Source organism: Benincasa hispida, chromosome 11 (assembly GCF_027475165.1).
Source record: "Benincasa hispida cultivar pf3 chromosome 11, pf3_genome.v1.1, whole genome shotgun sequence".
Classification (NCBI taxonomy): domain Eukaryota; kingdom Viridiplantae; phylum Streptophyta; class Magnoliopsida; order Cucurbitales; family Cucurbitaceae; genus Benincasa; species Benincasa hispida.
In genome coordinates this window covers 80853028-80872775 of record NC_143488.1, presented here as the reverse complement: position 1 = coordinate 80872775, position 19748 = coordinate 80853028, and positions in this window count along the sequence as shown.

Below are 19748 nucleotides of genomic sequence, written 5' to 3'. Positions count from 1 at the left end.
GTGGGGTGAATCTCGTGAGCATCGCTAGGAAGACAGTTTGTAATATCTCACTCCCTCGATCTCACTCTCGCTCACAATCTCGCCCTCTCCTACAATCTCACTCTCAATCTCGCTCTCTCAATCTCGCTCAGAATCTCGCTCTCTCTTACAATTCAAAATTCTGTTATTGTTGTTATTTTTTCATTAATGATTATTAGCTTTTTTTCTCATTGGTCATGTGTATATATATATATTTATGGAAAATAAATAAATTTATTGTATATTCAATTTTTTTTATTATAAAGTTGTACATTATTCTTTTAATTAACTTGTACATTATTCTTTTAATTAACTTGTACATTATTCTTTTAATTAACTTGTACATTACTTTTTTAATTAAGTTGTACATTATTCTTCTAAATAAGTTGTACATTATTCTTCTAAATAAGTTGTACATTATTCTTCTAATTAAGTTGTACATTATTCTTCTAATTAAGTTGTACATTATTCTTCTAATTAAATTGTACATTATTCTTTTAATTAAGTTGTACATTTTTCTTCTAATTGAGAAACAAATATTTTTTTAATTGAGAAATAAATATTTTTTTTTTTTTTCAGATCATGGCTTTAAACCCAGGACATGTTGATCTCGATGTTTTGTACGACCAGTCCATTCATCGATCATCTGTTGTATGGCGATATCGTACTACTGGAGATATATCTTGCAGGCGTCGAGAGGCAGTTCTCCAGCGCACTATCCCGCTCCACCCTCGAATACTACTGCTACTGCGCACATCTGGATTCTATGGGTTGCCAGATTAGGATTTATTCAGTTGGACTAGCATCTGATCACAACCTTGGTCGAGAGATGGAGGCCCGAGACGCATACATTCCATATGTCTGTTGGAGAGTGCACTATCACTCTACATGACATAAAACTATTGTTGGGGTTACCTGTTGACGGTGAGCCGATCACCGAAGTGATGTACGATGGCTGGTTAGAAGTTTGTCATTTGTACCTCAGTGTGACCCCACTTGCCGACAAGATTAAAGGATCGAGGTTAAGTTTAATATGGTTAGGAACACAATTTCGTGAGCTCACAGATGATGCAAACGAGGAAACCGTCATAAGATATGCACGAGCATATATACTACAAATGATGGGTGGAAGTCTATTTTCAGATAAATCAAGTCATTTTGTTCACTTGATGTTCCCTCCATGATGCGGGACGGTATTCGTGGGATAGAGCATGCTTGGCATGGTTGTATAGACAACCATGCAAAGCAACAAGATCTGAGGTTCAAGAGATAGTTGGGCCTCTCATACTTTTGCAACTATGAGCTTGGGAGCGATTTCCAACAATGGCTCTACAGCTACAACATGTTAATCATGCTCAGTTAGTTGGACGAGCCTATAGTTTTCGGTATGTTGTTTTAATTCAATTTAATTTTTATATCACTGATCTAGTTAATTTAAATTCTAAATTAACAATTTAAAAATTTAGGTAGAGATATAAATTTTGTGTGACTAGGACAACCACACATGTAGTCGGCCAGTATAGATACATGTTTAATCTGCTTAAACCTGAACAGGTACATTACACTAAACCTAATTGATTATTTTATACACATTTTTATTGTATTTGTCTTTAATATTTTCTAATATAATATCTTGTGTTTCAGGTTATTTGGGAGCCGTACAAAATTATTATACATACTTTGTCTAATTTTTGTATGAATGGTCAAAACATATGGCAGACGATGAGTCCTCTTATATGTTTTCACATTGGTGAGTGGCATATTCCTGACAGGGTGATGAGACAATTCAATTTTCAACAGGATGTCCCATTGCCTTATAATACTGAATCCGTATGCATGATATTGACCTAAGGACTGGAGATTGGTCCAAAAAAGTTGCACATTTGGTAGTGCGATGGCACTATCGTGCAAGGTTTATTGCAGTGGGGGTTTCTTTTGAACAGTTTGACACAGATGTAACTCCAGAATATATTCATTGGTATAATAATATCACAAGGCGCTACGTCACTCATCCGGGAGCAGCTGTGGGTCATCTGGTAAATGATATTATCTAATTATTTTTAATTTAATTTTTTTTTAAATATTGTCTAATTGTTTTATAATTCACAGAGATCGAACAACTGTAGACTCCATGAGGTTACGAATGATCCGAACTAGGTTTTTGCTATATGTAGTGACAACCAAAGCTATATGGAGGAAATTCATTATATGTACGATATACCTATTGTTCCTCCACCAGCTTCTAGACGTAGAGGACTTGTTCGGGAAGAGGATAAGTTTGATGAGGTTGCACATAATGTGGAAGAGTTGCCCCCTATGATGCAAACGCAGAGTCAAACTGATTATGTTAGTCCGATGATGATGATGCCAGCATTTGGTTCAGGACATTATGACTCAGAGGCTGGTCCTTCGTCTTCATACGTGCATGGACATGGTCAAGGTCGTGGAGAGCATAATGAATATTTATATTATGAAACGCCTGCAGAGGTACCAGAGCAACATCAAGAAGAACCCGAGCAACCTTAATTTCGAAGTCGACAACGACAACCAGCTCGAAATCGACGACGTCCGCCTTGTGGGATACATTGATTTTTGTAATTATTTTTATATAAATGAGATATTTAATTTACATTTTTTTTATTTTTATGAGATATTATTTTTTTTAATTTATTCTTTTTAGAGTTTAAATAAAATAATAAAATATTTTTAGAAATTGTTTTTATAAAATGGAAAATTAAAAAAAAAAAAAAAAGGAAGAAAGAAAGAATGTGTAACAATTAAAAAAGGAAAAAAGGGAAATTTGTATGGATACTCTCGCTCTCTCTCTTACTCTTCCTCTTTCGTTCTCTCCCAATACAAAATTATTTTTAACACATCAAATAATTATGAGTGTTATGACGAATTTGATTGGGAAGTTCAGTGACAAAAAGAAGGAGATTCATTAGCTCGTTATTTAGTTAGACTTGTTGAGATGACAGAATCCGTAAAAATTATTCAACAAGGTTTGGAAGGAATTCCAGGGGAACCTTATGAAAAATTAGAAATACGATCTTTTGATAGAGGAAGGTCTCTGGAATGATGATGTTAAGAAGGGCAAGGTCGAGGGTTCAAAGTTTGACCTATAAGTGAAAAACGAAAGGGGATATCTAGGTCGAATTTTGAACCATCGACTTATTTTTAAAAAAAACAACAATATTTTTACAAATAGTTTGAAAACAACAATATTTTCCTAAATAGTTTCTAAATGGACAATATCCTTTTAATTTTCTCCAACGTCAATGTGTTTTTATATTAGTAGAAAATAAATCCAGTTTAGTTATTAAAATGGTTATCGACACAATAATAGAATGCTTTAACTCTCTTTATTTGACCATAATAATTATCGGCACAATGATAGGATGCTCTAACCTATAAATTATTTTTATAAAATCATTGGCTTTGAAACATAAATAAAACAATAATTACAACCTTTTGATGGAATTATTGACCAGTAATTTAATGTTTTTATTATTTATTTTGTGATTTATTTTTAATTTGGTAGGTTTGAAAGGACCTTTAATATTAATATTGTTGTTTTCAAAATTTATTAGAGAAATATTGTTGTTTTGGGATTTCGAGGCTAGAAGTCAAGGGTTGAGGATTCGATTAATATAGAGGTCGAACGTTGAGAACTCGACAAACAGAGAAAAACATAGAAACAATACGTAAATTAGGGTTGTCGAGGGTTGAAGTTTCGACATACATAAATCAAAACTTCAACCCTCGACAAGGAAAAAGAAATCTCGCTAATTTTGTGATGAGGATCTCGCTCTAGAAGGGAATCTCGAAGGGAATCTCGCTAATTTGTATATTAGGTTGTCGAAGGTTGAAGTTCTGGCATACATAAGTCGAAACTTCAACCCTTGACAAGGAAGATAAGTGGGTGAAGTAGATTGTAAGAGAGAGCGAAATTGTAGGAGAGAGCAAGATTGAAAGCGAGATTGTAGGAGAGAGAGAGAGCGAGATTGAGTCTGCCACATGGATTAAACGGCCAACCAGTCAGCTGACGTGGTCTGCCACATGGAAATCGTCTTCACTTTATTTACTTTCTATAAGTCTAAAAAAGTGCATATATATCACCAAGCTGCCCTTGCTCCGATTCCCCTGCACGATTCCCTGCATGCATTGACGTTATCCGATTCCCCTCCTCCGATTCCATGCACTCATTGACGCATTCATGCCCCCCTGCCATAGCCTAAATGTCTTTTCAACCACCCTAAACCCGTAGGTCGAGTGTTCAACACTCGACCTACATCCTTTTAAACCACCATCTTCTTCATTTTTCCTCAATCACTCCCTCGATAATTTTTGAAGACTCACTGCTCTTGATTTTGTTCACTCCTCTCCCCTTGATTTGCTCATTGACCCTTCATAGCTCACTGCCCCCTCACTGCCTTCGAAAATAAGCCTTCGAAATCATCTTACAACTATACTGGTTCGTTACTCAACTAATTTTTTATTTTTTAAGAATAATTATCAATTTTATTTTTGTTCTTATATTATTATTTTTTTTTTTATAGATTCTAGTTTTTTTTTAAATTTTTTGTAATTGTTGTCAGATAACAAATAACAGGAAAAAAGGGTGAACGTTGTCACTTTGAAGGAAAAAAGAGAACTACCATCGAATCTGTGAGTTGAACTTATGATATTTGAAAAGTTTAGTTTATTCTTATGATATTTAATTTATTTAGTATTAACTTTGATGTTTATAGTGTTAAAATGTTTAGTTTATTGTTATGTTTAAGAAGTTGTTATTTATAGTTTAATACAAAATTATTGTGATAGTTAACAAGTTTAGTATAGTTTCAAAAGTTTAATATAGTTTGAAAATTTTAGTTTTTTCATATGATATTTGATTTCTTTAGTATTAACTTTGATGTTTATAGTGTTAAAATATTTAGTTTATTGTTATGTTTAAGAAGTTGATATTTATAGTTTAATACAAAATTATTGTGATAGTTAACAAGTTTAGTATAGTTTCAAAAGTTTAATATAGTTTGAAAATTTTAGTTTATTCATATGAAAATTATTGTTGTTATGTTTATTGTGATAAGTTGATATTTTCTAGTATTAACTTTGAAAATATAGTTTAAAATAGTTTGAAAAAGTTTAATTTAATTTAATTTTTTATTTTGTATTAAATTTGAAAAAATAGTTTTAAAAAGTTTACCTCATTTTAATTTGAAAAGTTTAATTTGTTGTTATTTTTAAAAATAGTTATAAAAAGTTTAATTTATTGCTATGTTTAAAAATAGTTATAAAAAGTTTAATTTATTGTTATGTTTAAAAAGTTGATGTTCATAAAACTTAAAAAGTTTATGTTTATAAACTAAAAAATTTAATATTTTTTAATATACTTCTTATAAAAAGTATAATACAAAAAATTGATGTTTGTCTTCTTTTTTTTTTTTTTTTAGAAAATGGCAGGCAAATGCTTGGGATTTTTGTTGTTTACAAATGGTAATATGATTGATGGTATTGATGGAGTTGAGTATGACCAACCACCAAGTGGGAGTTTTACCATAAATGTGAACAGTGGAATTGTATTTAAACAATTCATTCAAATGATTGGGATGTTACTTAGTGTAGATATGGGAGCAAATCAGATAGAAATAATATATAGACATCCCAATCTAGAACCATCAGGATCAATAAGATATATGTCATTCCCTATTTCGAATGCACAAGCTATGAACTTGATGTTCTCAATGGCAATGCCAGTGCCAAATGTAGTGCATTTGTATGTAAATGTAAATATGATAGGGGTGGATCCTGATACATCATTTAACCAGTTTGAAGATCCAACTCAATGTATCGATCCTGATCCGGAGTCAGTTGCATCGCCATGTGATAATGAAGATATGGCGGCTAACAACATGAGATGCTTTCAGATACATTCAATGATTTGGATATGAATGTATTGGATAGCATTCGGGAACATGACCCAATTGTAGCTCCTGTGGACGTTGACAATATGCAATTGTATAAAGGAATGATTTGTCAAGACAAGGAAATGCTACAACACGTGGTCAAATGTTTTGCTATAAAGTGTCACGCACCATACGAGGTTGTTGAATCTACACCGATGATTTGGACAATTCGGTGTAAGAAGTGGGAGGAAGGTTGCAAGTGGAGACTTCGTGCAATAAAGAAAAAATCGCATGGCTTGTTCGAGATCACTAAGTATGATGAGTAGCATACATGTTTTTATTCAGAACTAAGTCAAAGTCACGTGCAATTGGATTCATCAATGATTGCACTGGAGTTCTGTGACGCCGTAAGAGAAAAACCATCTATTAGTGTGGCACAACTGCAGTCCGACATTAAATCAAAGTTTGGATATCATGTTCCTTACCATAGGGTATGGGAGGGAAAAAGAAAAGCGTTGGCTAAAGTATTCGGTGATTGAGATGAGTCTTACAAATTGTTGCCTAGGTGGTTATATATGGTTAAGCAGACCAATCCCAGAACACGAGTAGAGTGGAGAGTTAAAGAAACGCTTACTGAAGGCCATGTTATCCTAACTTCTGTATTTTGGGAATTTGGTCCTTGTATAGAAGCTTTTAATAAATGTCGGCCGATCATTCAAATAGATGGTACACACTTGTATAGCAAATATAGAGGAAAACTATTGCTTGCTACATCAGTTGACTCGAACGACCATCTACTTCCACTTGCGTTTGCCGCTGCTGATGAAGAGTCCACAGACTCATGGGGATGGTTCCTAAAACACCTGAGAGAAATTGTAACACACGAAGAGGTGTGTTTAATTTCAGATCGAGATGCTGGTATAGTTGCAGAGTGAACAACCTAGCAAATGGTTGGACGGGACCGAAATGTCACCATCGTTTCTACTTATGACATATCGTCAGCAACTTCAATAAAAAAGTATAAATTTAATTCATTGAAAAATTATGTTTATTGTGCCGGGTGTCAGTTTCAAATTCGAAAGTTCAACAAAGCAATTGAAGATATCAAAGGAATAAATCGGAGTTGTCTGAGTTTTTTTGACAACATTAGTTTAGAGCAATGGACTCAAGCACATGATGGAGGATTCAGATATGGGTGGATGACGACAAATCTATCAGAATGCATAAATGGAGTCCTCAAAGGAGCTCGAATGTTGCCTATAAATGCTCTTGCTCGGATAACATTCTTCAAATGCGTGAACTATTTCGAGAAAAGAAAAGAAGAAATAAGGGATGCATTGGAGCGTCAAGATAAATACACCCGGTAATATATATATATATATATTATTAATAATTTATTTCAAACATATTTTATAATACTAAGTGGAGTAAAAATCCAGGTATTCACACGAAAAAATAAATAAATGGGCTGCATGATCTAGTAAACATGAAGTACAATCATACGATCGGTATGAAGGTGTGTTTCATGTGAAGATCGGACGTCATAGTCTCAATGCCAAAGGAGGAAACGTTCAAATATTGAGGCTAAACAAGTCCGAGCGGTACTGTTAATGTAACAAGTGGCAAGCATTCGGCATTCCATGCTCACATTTAATGGCCGTTTGCTCACATTTTAACATGAACTACGAAGATTTTATTGAGGACTACTACAAATTGTCAACGTATGCTGAATGTTACTCTCCTCAATTTCAACCTGTACCGCATGAAGATTACTGGATCACGCACCCTAATATGCCCGTCTTACATCCTGATCCATCGTTGTTGAGAAAACCTGGTAGACCGAAAAGTTCACGTTATCACAACGAGATGGATTGGACAGAACCAGCCACTCGACAACGATGTGGATTTTGTAACCAGTTAGGACATAATCGAAGGAAGTGTCCTTCGTTACTAAGACGGGCTCCAGATAGTTAGGGATTGAAAAATAAATAATTTTGTTATTATATATTCATTTTATTATAATTTATTGTATATTCAATTTTTTTATTATAATTTATTGTATATTCAATTTTTTTATTATAATTTATTGTATATTCAATTTTTTTATAATAATCTATTGTATATTCAATTTTTTTTATTGTAATCAATAAAGTTTTACATTATTCTTTATCCTCACACTTTTCTCTACTATTCAATTATAGTCAATTTTAATATTTTTTTTTCAGATCATGGCTTTAAACCCAGGACCTGTTGATCCCGATGTTTTGTACGACCAGTCCATTCATCGATCATATGTTGTATGGCGAGATCGTACTACTGGAGAAATATCTTGCAGACGTCGAGAGGCAGTTCTCCAGCGCACTATCCCGCTCCACCCTCGAATACTACCGCTACTGCGCACATCTGGATTCTATGGGGTTGCCAGATTAGGATTTATTCAGTTGGACTGGCATCTGATCACAGCCTTGGTCGAGAGATGGAGGCCCGAGATGCATACATTCCATATGTCTGTTGGAGAGTGCACTATCACTCTACAAGACATAGAAGTGTTGTTGGGGTTACCTGTTGACAGTGAGCCGGTCACCGGAGTGATGTACGATGACTAGTTAGAAGTTTGTCAACTGTACCTCGGTGCGACCCACCTGCCAACAAGATTAAAGGATCAAGGTTAAGTTTAATATGGTTAGGAACACAATTTCGTGAGCTCACAGATGATGCAGACGAGGAAACCGTCATAAGATATGCGCGAGCATATATACTACAAATGATGGGTGGAAGTCTGTTTTCAGATAAATCAAGTCATTTTGTTCACTTGATGTTCCTGCCACTGTTAGCTAACCTCCATGATGCGGGGCGGTATTCGTGGGGTGGAGCATGCTTGGCATGGTTGTATAGACAACTATGCAAAGCAACAAGACCTGAGGTTCGAGAGATAGCTGGGCCTCTCATACTTTTGCAACTATGGGCTTGGGAGTGATTTCCAACAATGGCTCCACAGCTACATCATGTTAATGACGCTCAGTTAGTTGGACGAGCCTACGGTTCTCGGTATGTTGTTTTAATTCAATTTAATTTTTATATCACTGATCTAGTTAATTTAAATTCTAAATTATCAATTTAAAAATTTAGGTGGAGAGACAAATTTTGTGTGACTAGGACAGCCACACATGTAGTCAACCAGTATAGATACATGTTTGATCTGCTTCAACCTGAACAGGTACATTACACTAAACCTAATTGATTATTTTATTCACATTTTTATTGTATTTGTCTTTAATATTCTCTAATATAATATTTTGTGTTTCAGGTTATTTGGGAGCCGTACAAAATTATTGTGCATACTTTGCCTAATTTTTGTACGAATGGTCAAAACATATGGCGAACGATGAGTCCTCTCATATGTATTCACATTGGTGAGTGGCATCTTCCTGAGAGGGTGATGAGACAATTCGGTTTTCAGTAGGATATCCCATCGCCTTGTAATACTGAACCCGTACTGCATGATATTGACCTAAGGACTGGAGATTGGTCCAAAAAAGTTGCACATTTGGTAGTGCGATGGCACTATCGTGCAAGGTTTATTGCAGTGGGGGTTTCTCTTGAATAGTTTGACACAGATGTCACTCTAGAATATATTCATTGGTATAATAATATCACAAGGCGCTACGTCACTCGTCTGGGAGTAGCTGTGGGTCATCTGGTAAATGAATGAATATTATCTAATTTTTTTTAATTTAAATTTATTTTAAATATTGTCTAATTGTTTTATAATTCACAGAGATCGAACAACAGTAGACTCCATGAGGTTGCGAATGATCCGAACCAGGTTCTTGCTATATGTAGTGACAACCAAAGCTATATGGAGGAAATTCATTATATGTATGATATACCTATTGTTCCTCCACCAGCTCCTAGACGTAGAGGACCTGTTCGGGAAGAGGATGAGTTTGATGAGGTTGCACATAATGTGGAAGAGTTGCCCCCTATGATGCAGACGCAGAGTCAAACTGATTATGTTAGTCCGATGATGATGATGCCAGCATTTGGTTCAGGACATTATGACTCAGAGGCTGGTCCTTCGTCTTCATACGTGCATGGACATGGTCGGGGTCGTGGAGAGCATAATGAATATTTATATTATGAAGCGCCTGCAGAGGTACCAGAGCAACATCAAGAAGAACCCGAGCAACCTCAACGAACAATGACAACCAGCTCGAAATCGACGACGTCCGCCTTGTGGGACACATTGATTTTTGTAATTATTTTTATATAAATGAGATATTTAATTTACATTTTTTTTATTTTTATGAGTTATTATTATTTTTAATTTATTCTTTTTAGAGTTTAAATAAAATAATAAATATTTTTAGAATTTTTTTAATAAAATAGAATATTCAAAAAAAAAAAAAGGAATTAGAAAGAAGAAGGTGGAATGTGTAATAATTAAAAAGGGAAATAAAAAGGGAAATTTGTAAGGTATTCTCGCTCTCTATCAAAATCTCGCTCTCGAATTTGATTGGGAAGTTCAGTGGCAAAAAGAAGGAGATTCATTAGCTCGTTATTTAGTCAGACTTGCTGAGATGACAGAATCCGTAAAAATTATTCAACAAGCTTTGGAAGGAATTCCAGGGGGACCTTATGAAAATTTAGAAATACGATCTTTTGATAGAGGAAAGTCTCCGAAATGATAATTAAACAGACTCAATAATAATGTTAGGAAGGGCAAGGTCGAGGGTTCAAAGTTCGACGTACAAATGAAAGGAGGGTCGAGGGTTCAAAATTCGAATTTTCAACCCTCGACTTATTTAAAAAAAAACAACAACAACAATATTTTTACAAATAGTTTGAAAACAACAATATTTTCCTAAATAGTTTCTAAAAGTACAATATCCTTTTAATTTTTCCGGTTTGAAACATACAAGGTTTTTTTTTCATTGGAAAATTTCAAACACATTATTTTCTTTTTAGATTTTATTTTTTTGGTGGGAGAATTACAAAACCATCAATTTTTTTTGTTAATTTTTTGTTTTAAAAATAAATAAAAACAATAAAATAAATTTTTGTCATACATGGATTTTTTCCCCCTTTTTATTTTTTTCCAGAAAAGTCTGAATAGTTTTTCTTCTTTCTTCCAGATTCATTGTTTGCATCATTTCCTTTTCGAATTTTGTTTTCAATCCATCAATTGCATACATGAACACTTTTTTTTTTTTTCTTTTTTCTTTTCATGTTTTTAAATTTGTGGAAGCATTAACTGCATACGTTATTTTATGGGAAAAATTCTTTCAGTATTTTTAGTATTATTTTTTATTAATAATAAAAATACAGTATAGAAAAAGTGATAAAAGCCAGAAATTTTATATAAAAGCAGGCAAACAAAAAAAATCTATAAATGAATATAAAAAAATATTCATAACTTCGTATAATAACTAATTTAGTACATTACAATTGTCCGCTACAAGTTCTGATGTTTTGAAATTGATATCCACTCTTCACTTACTTTTGGTTTGAATAGATAGTAACATAAACAAAATGCAGCATCATTTAAAATGCTATATTCTAATTAATTAGAATATTCATTTAACCAAGCTATATTAAATCATCTTTACTTTGAAAATATGATTTCCAGGTTGACAAGAAACTTTTAGTAAATATATTATATGAACTTGATCTGGAATATTATAATTATAATAATACATTTTGGTTTTTAGACAAATATGTGCGCTTTTTTAGATTGATTTCTACATAAAATCAATCAGAATCCAAACCACTTTTCTTCTTTGAAGATAATACATCTATAGTTTTTATTGTTGTTTTTCTTTTATAATATCTCTCCGTATTAACTTTATATAGATTTAAAGACATAAAAACTTAAAATCTAAGAAGATTTTAAAACATACTTATCAAGTTTGTATATTTAAACGATTGATAACAAATAATCCTCTTGCTTGAACTCTAAAATTAATTTAAAAAACCTATACGAGTAAATATAAATGTAAAAATAACATGAAAACAAACAAAAATATATAAAGTGTAATATGAATATAAAAATTATGTGTAAAAAATGAATAATATCTTTTTAATCGAATGTTCTTGAGATTGAAAAGTGAATTTCAAAAAGAAAGGAAAAAAATTTATAAACGGTCCAGTTTTACTATTATTAAAAAAATATTTTTTGATTATTTATTAAAAATCGACACATTATAATATTCTAAATGTCATTTATTAAAAAAAAGACACATTATCATATTCTAAATGTCACATTATTTGACTTCATTTCCTTTATTATCATTTCCGTGAGTTGGGCTTTAAAAACTCTTTAGAGATGAAAATTTTGAGTAAAAACTCCTACTAAAGTCCGAAATAAAATTTTACCAATAATAAGAGTTGAACTCCTATCTATTACCAACCAAACAATATTACACGCTAACAAGCTAGCACTATTTTTTTTTTTTTAATTAGAGTTGAATTATTTTTTATATCAATATATATTACTTTATAATTTATATTAAAAATACAAACGACGAATAAATCGAGCGCTCCATGCATATATAGAAGGATATTATGACAATTAACCTATCATATAAAAATTACTTATTATTTCTTATCAGACAAATTTATGAATATTGAAAGTTTTATTTTTAATGTTTGTGTAATATTAGGTCCTAATCTATTTAGGGAGAAACCCTTCAGAATGATAAAAACGTGGGCACTTTTGAAACAGTTTACAAAAATTGCGTTTTTTTCCCTTTATTTGATTTGTTATTTAAATTTAAATTTGGATACATTTGTGTTCTTTTCATTTAGATTTGTTTTTTTTTTTAAAAAAATTAGAATTAGAAATTTGAAAAGAAAAATAATATATATATATATATATATGCCAACCACCACCTGGTTTCTTCCACTTGAATTTGTTGATATATTTTCAATTTAATACTGTGGTAACTGTGAGTATTTATGTATGTAATCTCCAGATTTAATATTTTTATGAATTATTATCTTTAATAATATTTTGGGTTTTACATCTATAAATTTAATCCATAATATGTTAGTTTTTTTTTTAAATCTAAAAAACAATTGAAAGATAATAGATTTGTTTCAGATTTTAATTAGTATATTAAAATCTCATATCCATTTAAAATAGGATATGACTATATGAGAGGTAGATTCTTAATCTAATTTTTAAAAAAAATCGTAGTAACCCTGATATCAAAATTAAAATCTCAATAAATTCAAAATTACGTAACTTACTAGTTTGTATAAGTATAATAAATACATGAAAATACTAAATCATTATCTTTCATTAAATAAAAATATTACAGATAATCAATAGAAATTAAAGTAATAAATCAATACACATTCTAAATTTATACTTTTTTTTTTTAATTAAATGATTGTTAGGATTTTAATTGGCTTGTTGCACAATATATTTTTACCCTAATCAAGGGTAATTATTTTATCGAGGATAAATAATAAAATCGTTGAAAATATTTTTAAATATATCAAAATGTCACTGAAATAGGCTTTTATCATTCACACCGATAGATTTTTGTCACAATCTATCGCAGTCTATTACTAATAGATATAAAATTTTGTTATATTTATTAAGTTGACCCATCTTCATTTATTTGAAATCGGTCCTTTTATCAAATAGTTATAGAAATGTCCACGATTCACCGATTTTTTTTTTTTTAAAAAAATCCGTTTCTTCTTTCCTCTAAAGGGAAAAAAAAAACCTCATGATAAAGCAACCCAATCTTGCAATTATTTATGCTACAAGGTCACGAGACTCACCATGCTATTAAGTAATGCCAAGACTTTCCAACTTAGCATTAAGTTAATTTATGCATGAATTCCTCCTGTAACTGTCTTAATGATGCTACAAATAAAGTAACAAAATTCCTTTCTCCTTAAATTCATACACGTAATCTGAGTCTAAATTTCACAAAGATAAACCATGGTTAAGTTGTAATATTAACCCATGCACATTGCACATCTAGGTTGGGTCTCTCATCTAGGATTGGCAAAATTTTCTACGGGACCCCGCCCCGATCGGGATGGGGAATCCTCTGTTTGATTGAGGATGAGATTAAATCAGGAACCTTTTTAGGGTCTATGGACCGAGATGGGGTGGGGATGGGGAGATTTCCCTGCCCCCGCCCCGATTAGGTTTTTAAATATAAATAAATATAAATATATTAAATATTTAAATTGTTACATTTAGTCTAGTTTTTAATTTAGCCCAATCTAAGTCTAACTAAAGTGTCCAAATTCAAACCAAATAGAATTTTAGGGGATTTTTTTTTAAAAGTCCCATGGGAAACAAAAGGGAAAACGAGGATGGGTAAAATCCCCCAACGGGACGGGGAACCTTGCCCCACCCTATCGCAGCCCATTGCCAACCCTACTGTCATCCTCTCACTCTCGATTTCCTCACTCTCAATCTCCTCTTCCATTTTCACTTTCACTCTCACTATCTCAATTTCCCCTCTCTCATTTAGGGTTGACAACAAGGTCGGGGTGGGGAAAAATCCCCATCCTCGTCCCCTCGGGGGTATTTTCCCCCATCTCTGCCCCCACTAATTGAAGGCGGGGACGGGGATGGGGATTCCCCTCGAGGACCCATCCTCGTTTTGTAATATATATATATATATATTAACCGAGGACCGAGTCGGAGCGGGGATACCCCCGTCCCCGATCGCGGACCCGGTTGTAATCCTCGGTTTGACCATCCCTGGTCACACTGGGGATTCCCCACCCCAATTAGGGTGGAGACCCGATCCCGTGGGGATTTTTACTAACCCTACTCTCGCTCTCCCTCTTTCGAGCAAAATCTCATTGATTTGATAAATCCATTCCGACGAAAAACCCCCTTTACAACACAAATCTGTTTCAATGACCATTATTTATGATGGAAACCCATGTTTTGGAATGAGAGTGGGAGAGATAAAATCAATAACTAAAATAAAATGATAAAAAAGAATCGCATGTTTTGAATTACATCAGATATTAAGGTTAGAAAAAGGAAATCTCATACTCGACCCTTGCAATTGAGAAAAAGAAAAAACAGTAGAGAAATAGAAAATCGGAATGAGGAAGAAGGCAAAAAAAAAAAAAAAAAAAAAAAGGATAGTTGAAATAAAGTGAATTAGACTTTAATTTGTTTTATCATTTATTTCTTGATTTGCTTCATTATTGGAAATGGATTTAGTATTTTTTTTATTGAATCAATAAAAAGTTACTCATTAACCCTCGACATATTAATCATACGTTGAAAGATATCTATGTATGTGTTTTCAACAAAAAATTTTAGAAAATAATGCAATTTGCGAATTATCGTACATTTATTTTATCTTTAAAATATTTTTCTGAGATTCAAATATTTTATCATTATAACTTATTTTGTTAGGACGAATATTTATTTCTGTATTTAGAAACTCTTTTTTCAAGTCTTTTCTAATTTTTTTTCAATTTTTTTAGTATAGTGTTTGTTCTATCAGTCAGAACTTTCTTCTTTTTTTCTCTCAATGAAAAATTTGTCCACTCCATAGACCAAGTTATAATGGACGATTGGATCATTCAATTACTTATTATCGATTTTTTTCGTTCTCGCTTCATTCAACTCGTATTTTTTCTTTCAATTCAAATAATCGAATTGGATTTCTTTGTGAAAGTTCTATTAGTATTTATAATTAAGGATATTTTGGTATTTTTAGTTGATAATGACATAACAAAATTATTAAGCTTCAAAAAGCAAGGCAAAATCCATTTTCAACTTCCATTTTGGGGCTTCTATACAATTATTTTCACTAACTTAGGCCCATATCTTTAAACCCTCTTATTATAAAAAATAGGAAAAAATTTCTTTTTAGTTCCTTCCAACAGTAAATATGTTTAGTCCTAAAATTTCAAATTTTAAAATTTTAATTTCTAAATTTTTAAGAATAAATTTAAAATGCTTGGACTATTTTTTTTAATATTTTAAATGCTACATCACATTTTAAATTAAAAATAATATTTATTTATTATTTAAAATATTGAAACGACACATGGAAACAATACAAAACAAAGTCTAATCCAATACTTGTGTGGCACACGTTTCAATTGTATTCGAGTGTGGCATAAACATTCAAACATTGCAATCAGGTTATAAGAGTTGATGATGTAGTTAAGCCCTAGCCTCCCTCAATTTTGATCGTGTAATAAAATTTATATAATAAATAGTTTAATTAAGGGTAAAATATACTTTTGATTCCTAAAGTTTAGATTTAGGCCACATTTGGAGAAACCACTCCACTGAAAGCAATTACGGCGACCAGACAGACGGTAGCAGCGGCGCGCATGTGGGGAAAGGGATATACTTCCACCACACTTTGGAGTTATCTCTAGCATGCCTTGATATTTATATCTTTAAGGCAATGTTTAATTCTCCAACGTGGGATTCTTTTTACTTTTGCTATGGGCCTAATCCCAAAAGTCATTTCCAACAATCCCCCACAAATGACTATTATGGCAAAATTAAAATAAAACAAATTATTTGAAGAAAATGTCTGAGCAAAGATTGAAGATCAAACTTAAACACCAATATCTAACGATTTGAATTGATGCATAGTGAAGCGGGGCAACAACTTCATTAGAGAAAGTGAGTTACCTCTTAAACTTTCAATAACATTAGTTGAGACCCCCACAACACGTTTTACTCCAAGTATTTTTCCTTGATTTCGCGATATAGAGTGTGCTAATTAAGGCCATGCACATAAACCTCGGTCACCATGAAAGCTCTAGAAAGAGACCCTTAAACTCTTTCATAAAAGACGGTCACACTTTCACTATCATGTCAAATGCTTCATCAAGTATGTTATAAACAAACCACTCAAAACTGAGCTATGAAAGACATCGTCATCTAGTTTGTACCAAAACCAACTTCATCAAGTTTGTCATAGAAAAATCACTCAGATACTGAGCTATGAGGATTTCAACATTATCCATCAAGTCCATATCAGAACCACCCAAAGAAAGGGCTATGGATCATCAAATCTATCGCAATAGACCTCTTGAAAAGAGAAAGACTATGAACCATAAAGTCTATCACAATATACCACCCAGATAGAGGGCTATGGACCACTATAAGGGTTTAAGCCCCATTAGACCTCACAAATCCCAAGGAAATAACTCCTCCTTTTAACAACTATTTCACAACTCCATGTCTAAGACGAATATGCCTCCTTTTGCCATTATATTCACTATTCTTGACAATTTTTATGGCAGCTTGAGAATCACAATGCATCGAAACCAGTACCCCTCATAACGGTACATATCCTAGTAGACTTCTAAGTCACTCAACCTCTTATCCTAGTAACTCTGGTGCAATAAATTCAGAGTCCATGTTGGATCTAGCTATGCACGTCTGTGTTGCAGACTTCCACGATATGGCTCATCCGCCGAGTAAGAATACATATCCATTAGCAGAAATGGCCTTGTCATTATCATTTATCCAATTTGCATCATAATAACCTTCTAACACAACAGAGAATTTAATATAATGCAAACAATAGTCTATTGTGCCCTTAAGATATCTCAACAAACAACAAAGAGCACCTCAATGATCTTTATTAGAATTATGTGTATATCTACTCAATCTACTCACAGCGTATGCAATATAATGTCTGGTATAGTTTATTAGAAACATAACACTACCTATGATCTTTGCATATTCAGATTGAGACACACTAACTCCTTTATTTTTCTTAAGACTTATACGAGCATCATAAGGTATTTTTACAGAAGGATCATCAAATCAACCAAAACTCTTTAATAATCTTTCAATATACTGTGATTGTGATACATGCCATGAAATACATGTTTTTAGGCTACTATTTGCATATTTTTACTTGGAAAAATGTATTCTTGCATGTGTTTTCCCTCTAAAGTTAGTCTTAAATTTCTTAAATAGGTTAAGAGGGCCTTAATTTGCATTGCAAAGAATATTTGTTGTGGGTTGATTTTGTTAGTTTTGACTGTTTCGAGAGGGATCTGCTTTGATGCGCCAAGCCATGTGGCCGCATTAGCGTGCTTTTCAGATTTTGATCCAATCAAGGGAAATTGTGACTTTCTCGTTTTGAGCTATTTTTCAGTCTCGATTTCACGTGGTAAACCTTCTGAGCATGAAATTTGACCCTTCCCAACAGTTTTGGGGCTTATATAAGGTAATGAAACCTCAATTTCAAGAAAGCTCATCGTCTCCCCAAGTCACTGTTGGTTGATGCCCTAAATCTCATGAGTTTCGTAGTTTGAAATTGTAGTGTACAAACGATTTATTTATTTAATAAAATCTGAGAAATTTTATTTGACATTTAGTAGCATTAACCAACAAAACCAATAAACTAATATTCAAAATTATCTTATGTTAAACATGTATGTAGAGACATATAGGTGGATAGATTTAAGTGATACCTAACTGGTCTGTAGTATATGGATAAAGTTGGGTACCTTATCTTGGTGACACTAGAAATACGACTCGCTTTGTAGATGTTACAATTGTTGTCAGTGCTACAAATGATCTGATCCTGATCATTCATATAAAGCATGAGAGCGAGGGTGTTCTATACGAATGAATTTGTATAAGACCGGATCACGAAATAAATAGTCTCATTATATAATGTCAATAATAATAGAGACTTACATTTCAACCAGGATGACTATGGATGACATGACCTGAATACTTAGTGAGTTATGAACTCCTGTCTATGAAGGCGGTCCTTTGATTTGTATGAGTGGGAGTGGCTAGATCGTCGACTCAATAAACTTACCATTTTGGGGATTCGTCAGATTAGGGAGCTGAGAACATCGCTAAATAAGATGGAATTCACTCATTCCTTAATGTTGGGGTAAGTAGATAGATTGCTCCTTAAGAGCTGATTTTGGGGCTTAAACAATGCGGCGTCACACACTCTCTTGACCCAGATGGGTTTAGTCACTGTTGGACTATGACTTATTATTCATTAGAGAGATCAATAGTACTTAAGGAGTTAGATGTAACTACAAGGGCAAAACGATACTTTTGGCCCAGTTGTACTTACGAGCAATTTGTGAAGGGTCATCGAGCTGTTGACTGGTTATATCCAATGGACACAGGAATATATCTGTAGTGTAAAGAGTGTAGATGTCGGTCTTTAGTAGAGTGACCAACAGTTAATGGATGTTGAAAATTTTAATTAATTATCCAAGTACCATTGGAGTTTTAATCTATAGGTTTATAATGTCCCCTCTATATCTCAACAGAGATTATTGATAATTAATTTTGGATTAATTTGAATTGTCCAGATTAATTGAGGGAATTAATTATATGTGATATAATTAATATAATGTATTTGATACATTATAATAGAAAGTTTATTTTTAGAGAAATTAGATATTTGAATATGATCCAAATACTGAAAAACAAGGTGTTCTTGCCAGAAGCAGTGCTGAGGTTGAATACAGGGCCATGAGTCTGGGAATCTGTGAAGAGATCTGGCTTGAAAAAGTCTTGAAAGACCTTATCAAGAGCATACCAATCCAATGAAACTCTAATGTGATAATAAAGCAACCATAAGCATAGCAAACAACCCTGTTCAACATGACAGAACAAAGCATGTGGAGATTGACCGAAACTTTATCAAGAAAAGACTCGATAGTGGCAACATTTGTGTTCCTTATATTCCCTCCAATTAACAAATTGCAGATGTCCTAACAAAGGGGCTTTCCAGACAGTTGTTTGACACATGTGTGAGTAAGTTGGGACTTATTGACATCTACACCCCAACTTGAGGGGGAGTGTTG